Genomic DNA, 8470 nt, shown 5'->3' with positions numbered 1-8470 from the left:
AAAAATGGTATTTTAAATCCTGTACAGGAGCCTTCCATGTAACCAAGGTTGTATAATACTGCATGTAGGTAAAACAACTGCTAGCATGCAGTGAGTGTTATTAGTGAAATACATTAATACATGATGCCCAGAACCTTTCACCAGAAGTCTGTTGATTTTAGTGTTGTCTGTTTATAGGAAAAACTAGGTTGTTACTGTTGCTTTCCCAGAAACTCGATAGCTAAACTTGGAAATTTAACTATTATTGTGTAAGCTTCCCCAGTGGTTTTGGTGGGCTTGTGTGTGCTTAGCTTAAGCCATTTCCTTGGCTGTATTTCTTCCTTCTGTTGCTGACAAATGTGCAAAGCTCAGAAGTTTGGAAGGGGTCTGGCACATGATTTGGCTTGGAGGAAAACTTCTGTCTTCTGAAAGAAAAGTTTTCAAAGGTGTTCCCTTCCTTAGAAGTTTCTTCACAAAACACATGGATCGTGTTTCTGCGAACCACGAGAACTCCCACATGTGTGCAGAGAGCAAGTTGACAGACTGTTCAGATATTTCAGATTTTCTGGCAATTTTGTTGCTGCCAGATTAGCTTTTTACTGGCTTCATGAGAAAGCTTGTCTTCCCAAAATTAACCTGCTTCTACACGAAGTTGAGTTTTAACAGATCAGCATTTTCTGATCAGAGCCTGAAGGAGAATAGTTCATCCCTGATCATTCTGCTAACAAGCTGGTGATACCAGAAGGCAGCAAAGTGCATCCAGACCATCATCACACATATGCTTCAGTGACTGGGAGTAAGTGAAGCATTCTGCATTTGGGAGATATTTAAATAAGTGTGATGGGCAATAATTAGAATTTAGTTGGTTCTACATTTTTATCAAGGCTGTCTAGCGTTTAAGACAGGTTTCTGCAAAAACTATGTGTACACGCTGGTTCTTTTTCATGTGGTGTCAAGCAGCAGTGTGGCAAACATAAGGGACTTTTTCTTTCCAGTACATTTTAACAGAAAGTGTGAAGTTGTATCATTCTTTCCTTTTTAATGTTGTACAGATATACAGCTGCTTTGAATGTAATGTATTAAATGTGATGTGCATCTCATCCCTTTTATATAATGTGCAGTCACCCACTCTGCCAACATATGAGTATATTTGTTACATGACTCTCCTATATCTGACTGTTTCTCAAATTGCTCAGCATCTGCCAATTTAAGACTTCCATTTCAGAGGTCTCACAGTTTTGCCAAGCTTATACTGCTGGAGCTGACAGTTTCTGTATCTCAGGTTTGTGTCTTGGTTTGAGTTATCTTGGGTAATCTTTAGCCCTTACAGTTCTATGCCTCTAAAGACAAGGTTAGGAAAAATATGTTCTTTGGAATTAATTTTAAAAATTTGGTTACTTTTTCTTTTGAAAGGTCTAGAAATTTTGCTTTGAAAGAAGAAATATGTGTAATGTGGGTTTTACTTTATTTTAAATAGAGTTTTCTTTGTTCCTTCCTCTCTTTCTTCTGGACTGTCACAGGGTATATGCTTCTGAAGAATATTTTATGCTCATGTTAAGCATATTCTATCTCTATGGAACTTTCAAAAAGAAGAGGAAAACTTTCCCAGCAGCTTTATGTCTGGATTACATCAGTAAGGTCTAAGCTTGTTTTCCAAAATCAGTCCAAACAGCAATGAGAAGGAAGTTGATGCAAATACAGGGAAGAGGGAAGCTAAATATTTGATGTAGAAAGACTCTCATGGAGTTTCCAGGTTACACAGATCCCAACAGTGATGGGGAATGGATGCTGGATGGCAGGAACAGGGGAGACCCTAGCTGGGATTTGAATGATTGATTTCTAATTCAGAAGCTTTCTTATTCATAGCTCACAACTCATAATTCATGCACCTATGAGCAAAATACAGCTGCTGGGAGAGCTCTTGTTCTTCCTCCTCTGCCATGGCACAGGTGTCACACTGTGAAGCACAAGAGCCTCCAGCTGCTGCTGCAGCCACCTCAAAAACTCTTTGGGTAAGCTGACACCTTCAGCTTGGACATTTGGTCGACACCATCTCTGGGAGTCAGCAGGTTGTGAAGAGACTGCCAGAAAAACAACAGGCAAAGATGATGGTGCAGGAGACAGCAGGCTGCAGGTGACAATGGCTGCATAAGCACCTTTAGCCCTTTCTGGCCACTGTGTCAAGCATACATGGTGCCTTTGCTTTGGCCAAACAGCACTGGCCCCAGCATTCATCAGGGGATAACATACAGCATGTGCCATTTGTTAGCCAAAATCTGAGCAGGGAGTGAGTGAAGAGTCACACCACGGGGAGTTTAGCAAGCCACTGCAGCAGGCTGTTCACAGATTTCCAACACTTTTTTGGATAAATCCTTGAGCAATATAATCTGAATTTTGTGTTGATCCTTCTTTGAGCAGGATTAAGTACAGCCTCCTAAATGATCCCTTTTCCCTGGCTGATTTTCTCTGATAAGAAAGCAGGAGATGTGAGAAATTGGTGGGTCAGAAAAGGTCCTGCTGGGCAAAGGAGTGTTCATTTCCTGAGTGCAAATGAAACACAGGTTCCTCAGTGTGGGCTTCAACAGGATCAGCAAACATTTATCTACTGAGCAGGGCAGGTTCCAGTTAAGCACAGCAAGCTGCTAGTAGTCATCAGTTACTGCATGACCTCAAACCTAAGAGTGTAAATTGAATCAAACCATGTGGCCAAGTAATAACCTTCATTCACTCTCTTGCAAGTTTCCTTTGACTTTTTTTTCCTGCCCCCCTCCCCAGTTCACTCAGTGGATAGAAGGAAGGCACTTCATCCTGTGGAAAATGGGATATTGATGGAAAGTGTTTTAAGCTGAAGGCCAGAAATATATTTCAGAAATGTTGAAAGGAAGTAGTAAATGAGGCAGAACATGCAAGAAGAGAAATTACAGTGTCCTGTTCAAATCAGAATAACATTCCCTTTCTGTCAGTGAGAGTTGGCTGAAAAGTCATGTTTACTTTCCACAGATGTTGGGTTTTTTCTTCTTTTAAGGCTAAAGCTGTTTCAGTTTTGACTTAAAACCATTTCTACAAAAAAATTTTTGGCTAATCTACAGATCCCATCTCTAGTCCTGATGAATGTCATTTATTCCAATGGCTTTGGGAAGTCGTGTATCACACCATGTATGTGAGTTCACCTTCCCAACTGTTCTCAGGGTACTTGCTTTCCAAAGCTTCTCAGCCTAAGGAGAAGTGTTGATGAGCTCCTTTGAATCTGGAGACTTCCACTTTCAATTTCCCTGGCTCAGCATCCAACAGCCCTTTTGGAAATCTAAGATGAGTTCCCTCTAGACATAATTTTCAGTTTCATAACAGTTTGTTCAGTCTGAAATATTTCAAGGAGAACATGCTGGACTCCACAAACTGTGGTTTTGACAAAGCTCTGCTTTGTCTAAAAATTTCCAGACTGCCCTAGCCTTTGCTGTAGAGTTCCTTAAACAAGATTTTTCACAGGTGGTCACTGAGTGAATGTTCCTCATTCTCTGTCTGACTGACTGATGCCCTTGTGGTCTCATTTGCAGAAGTGTTGAAACACCCAGCTGCAACTGAAATTAGCAGGAGCATGCTTTGAATACATGGAGGGCTGTATATTTATGCTGGAATCCTGGTGTGGAAATAGTACAGCAACAAATACTCTGAAAAAGCCCCGGAGGAAATAAATTCTGATCTGGAGGCAAATATAATTAGAATTGTGCAGTCAGCCAAGAAAAAGTATGAGGGAAAGTTCTTAAATCATTGCTTGGGTGCTGGACATTGTGTGCAATGAATGTGACAGGGATCTTAATGGGAAGGGCAATGTGAGAGTATATCAGCTAACTTCTGCTCCAGGTACCAGGACTGAGACTGCAAATACAACTCTGGCCCATCTTCACTATGAGCATTTAGCTTTGCATTGGAACATTTGGTGGAGGTTGGAGACATGATATCCAGGGGCCTGTTTCCATTTCCTCCACTAAAAATGGGAGCTCCATTCTCCAGAAATCTCATAGAAACTAATTAATGTAGCTGTGGAAGGGTTGGTGACAGTTCTACCTGTTCTTAGAAAGTGTTTGTCTTGACATTAAGGGAGCTCAAAAACATAATACCTGGCACCACTGGAGAGCAGACCTAGCATTTTTAAAGGGGGAAGAGTAAGAGGGAAAGTTTTGCCAGAGGAGAGCAGATAAGCACTGTCTAGTGGGAAACTGCTGTCTCAGGATTTCTTACCTAACTTTGTGCATCTTCAGAACAGGAAAGTCACAAAGATGACAGGGATTTGAAAAGCTAAACGAGTCTGTTTTGAAATAAACACTGTTGATTTTTTTTTTTTCTTTCTTCAAAGAGTAGATTTTCCATCTCTCCATGAGCAAGAGCAAAGTGAGTGGATGGGGTGAAGTGCACATCTGACAAGTGACGGCAAGTGGGAGAGGTAACTGAGATGTGGCTGTGTGGAAGGGATGAGTGAAAATGAGACAACAGCAGAAGGACTGTCATGCTGCTGCTGCTGCCTGTCTTCCCCACTGACTCCACTGCTCCGTGCAACCTTTCTGCCCTGTGTTAGGGTGGCATTTAATCACAACTGGTAATTTTTTTGAGAGGAAGTTCATGATGGGTCGTACTTACATCTCTATTCAATTATCAGTCACAAATACCAGCCAAAATTACCAATGCTCAACCTTTAAAGTAACACCAGTGATGCTCTGTTGGGCTGCTGCACTGGAAGTGAGTCAGGGCTGATGCAAACAAGCACAGCAGGCAGATGAGAAATGTGGTTGAGTCTGACATTATTTGTCTGTGAAAGGATGATGGTACAATTCCCTACCTCTTAGGCTGCCAGAAATACATCTTCCACCATCAGTGTATGCAGTGAGCAGTGGAAACAGAACAAGCATGTAGTCTGCTACTTTTTCCATCTCTTATTTTCTTTCTTTCTTTACATGTAGTATCCCTTCATCCAGCTTTATTTCACTCTGTACTCTCTTGCATTTATCCCTACAATACTCAGAACATGGCAGAAAAAAAAAAAAAAAAAAAAAAAAGGATGGGATGAAGATAATTTTGCTGCCTCCATCGTTAGTTTTTGTTGGATATCCTCACACAGTCATCACCACCAGAGAGCAGAGTCCCATAAGGACTGTGGGTGTGAGCAGTCTGTCCCCCCTGAGGGCACTGAGCCACAGCTCCTGTCCCTTTCCATCCCAGCACAATGAGCTGCTCAGGGACATTCCTCTCGCCTGTAAACCCAGTGTACTGACTGCAAACGGAAAATGGGAAAAACAAAATGGGGAAAACAGAAAGAAAAAGAGGAAAAGGAACAAAAAAGGTTCTGGAACACCAGTGCCAGTGAAGTAAGCTTTTCTGCCAGATTCTAGGATTAATTATGAGTTACTTCTAGGAATAATCTTAGAATCATAGAATATCCTGAATTCAAAGGGATTTACAAGGATCATCAAAATCCAACTCCTGTTCAGGACAGCCCCAAGAATCACACCAACGCTCACTAACATTTTAAGAATTTTGGTCACTATTTTAATGGGATTAGGCTCACCTTGTTATCAATTCTCACTTCCCTCTATTCACATACCTGAGTCTAAACATTCTCAATATGTATGTAAGCTCAGCCTGGTATGAGAAATCATAATTTATTCACCCCTAATTTCCCACCATCCTTCTCCAACCTCTGAACAGCCAAAAGCTTTGTTTTGTTTTTTTCTTGCTAACCAGGTTGAAAAACAAGGCTGGGAAGAAGAATATTTTTTCTGTGATTTAAAAGCCAATTCTTTGAGAAATTTTCTATAAATCCGTTTTTCACCTTGATTTAATATGACAGAGGCAAGAAGAAAAAGAAGTCCTTGTATTGTCATAAGTATCTGAAGTCTTTGAAGGCATTACCTGAGTGTCTGTAGCTATCTTCACATTTTCATTAGTTTCTAATACACCTTTCATTTTAGCTGAAAACCTCTTTTCTGTTTAACTGGGAACAATGCAAACACCATCCCTTTGATCCTACTATCTAATTCACATCTTTAGAGCTGGTATGTTGTTTTAGTCTGCTCAAGTACTTGCTTTTTTAGAGATGGTGATTGCTTCTATATATTCATTAGTTCTCTTCACAAAGGGATTGTGAAACTGATCCCTTGGGATACACAAACTTCCTGTCTGTGCAGAAGAGCCATGCAGAATGGCAACATTACACACTGTTGTGGCTAAACAGAGTCTTATTGCTCAATTTTCTTACCCTAAGGCTATGAGTATAGGAGAACACATCGACTTTCTTAAAACATTCAGGACAAGGTTCTTCTGGCTTACTGAAGACATCAGCATCTGCCATGAGGTCTCCATGTTTTGAGGTAAGCATCTGGTACCCAACTGTGGTCCATGGGGAGAAACAGGCACTCCTGTGTCAGTTTGACTTTTACTTATGTAAATGATTCATGGCTGAGGTGAATCATACCGAAAATTACTTTTTTTTCTCTGTGATTAAAAGACACTCAAGTTAACACCTCGCACAATGTAGCCATCCAAATTTAGAATAAGCAGATTATGGCATATAAAAACAAATTAAAGAGGATAGTCTTCATGGCATGATTTATAACTTGACATTTAAGGGGATTAACAGATCAAGAGCAGCCTGGCTGAAAAGGACTTGGGAGTGCTTGTGGGTGAGAGGCTGGACTTGATCCACCAGTGTGCTCTTAGAGCCCAGAAAGCCAAACATGTCCTGGGCTGCATCAAAAGCAGCAGGGTGAGGAAGGGAATTCTGCCCCTCTGCTCTGTGAGACCCCACCTGCAGGGCTGCATCAGCTCTGGGGCCAGCACAGGCAGGACATGGACCTGTTGGAGTGAGCCCAGGGAAGGGACACCACGATGGTTAGAGGGATGGAGCAGCTCTCTTGCAGAGACAGGCTGTACCAACTGACATTACCCAGGATGTTCTGTAAAAAGGGAATGTATACAAGTACTCTCAACTATTTGTACAATAGTCTATATATGAAAATCAATTTATTTGAATCTCTCAATTACCTTTAAATATTGGCCAACTGCACAGGTGCAATAATTTCTCTCTTTCTCTTTCCATATTTTTAAATTTTTATTGTATTAATTTATTTTTTCTTCTTCTGAACAAAATCAAAAATCCCAGTCATGTAAGACATGCATGGATAGTTATAGTACTGCTTTATCTTGACTTTGCAGTCAGGCCTTTTCTTTGCATAGGAAGAAAGATTCAGGTCTCCAGTACTGTTTGGGGATATCCTCAGCAGTGGCAGTGGCAAGTTCTGCCTCTGGGTCTGTCTATTTGCACCTGCAATAGAAAGGCAGAACCTTTTCCTCAATTCTGTTACAAAATCCTTTTTCCTACCAAACTGAGACCAGCTGCATTCAACTCAGCTGAGCTGTCATACATTTATTTAACCCATAGACACAGATCTAACTTCCACTACCCACTCATCCAGCAGCAAAAGCTGTCCTGGGACCAGACTCACTGCCTCTGCAGAGGCCGTTTCTTCTGCACACCCTCTGAACTGGCCATGCTAGTCCAAGAGACACTTTTAGTGAACTCCTGGGTAGAGAGATACACAAGCACTATAAAAACTGAACATGTTACCAAAGTACTGGAAGCCACAAAACATGATTCAGATGAAATGCAAGTCATTTTAGTCCCAGTACACGATTCATCCCAACTTCACAGAGCTACTTAGGCAGCCAAAACTGTAGCAGAGTCTGCAGGCTTTTGAATCACCAGAGGTAAATCTTCTTCACGTCAAATGTTCTGCCAACACATATACCCCAGGGCAGCTAAATGGCACATCTCAGAATCACAGAATTCACAGAATTCATAGAATTCACAGAATGACTAGGTTGGAAGAGACCTTTAAGATCCTCTAGTCCAACACATGCCCTAACACCTCAACTAGACCATGACACTGTGTGCCACATCTGGTCTCTTTTTAAACACATTCAGGGATGGTGACTCCACCACCTCTCTGGGCACACCATTCCAGTACTTGATCATTCCTTCTGTAAAAAACTTTTTCCTAGTACCCAACCTATATTTCTCTTGGTGTAGCTTGAGACTTGAGGATCATATTCTGTCATTATGAAAGAGACCAACCTCACCTGACTACAGCCACCTTTCAGGGAGTTGTAGAGAGTGATAAGGTCACCCCTGAGCCTCCTTTTCTCCAGGATAAATACCCCCAGCTCCCTCAGTCATTCTTCACAGGGTTTGTGTTCCAAGCCCCTCACCTTGTTCCCTCCTCTGGACACACTCAAGTGTCTCAATGTCCTTCCTAAACTGAGGGGACAGAACTGGACACAGCACTCGAGGTGTGACCTCACCAGTGCTGAGTACAGGGGGAAAATGACCTCCCTGCTGCTGCTGGCCACACTGTTCCTGATACTGTCCAGGATGCCATTGGCCTTCTTGGCCAGCAGGGCACACTGCTGGCTCATGTTCAGTCGGCTGTACCAGCACCCC

This window comes from Erithacus rubecula (assembly GCF_903797595.1).
Source record: "Erithacus rubecula genome assembly, chromosome: 1".
NCBI lineage: Eukaryota > Metazoa > Chordata > Aves > Passeriformes > Muscicapidae > Erithacus > Erithacus rubecula.
This window is presented reverse-complemented; position numbering follows the sequence as displayed.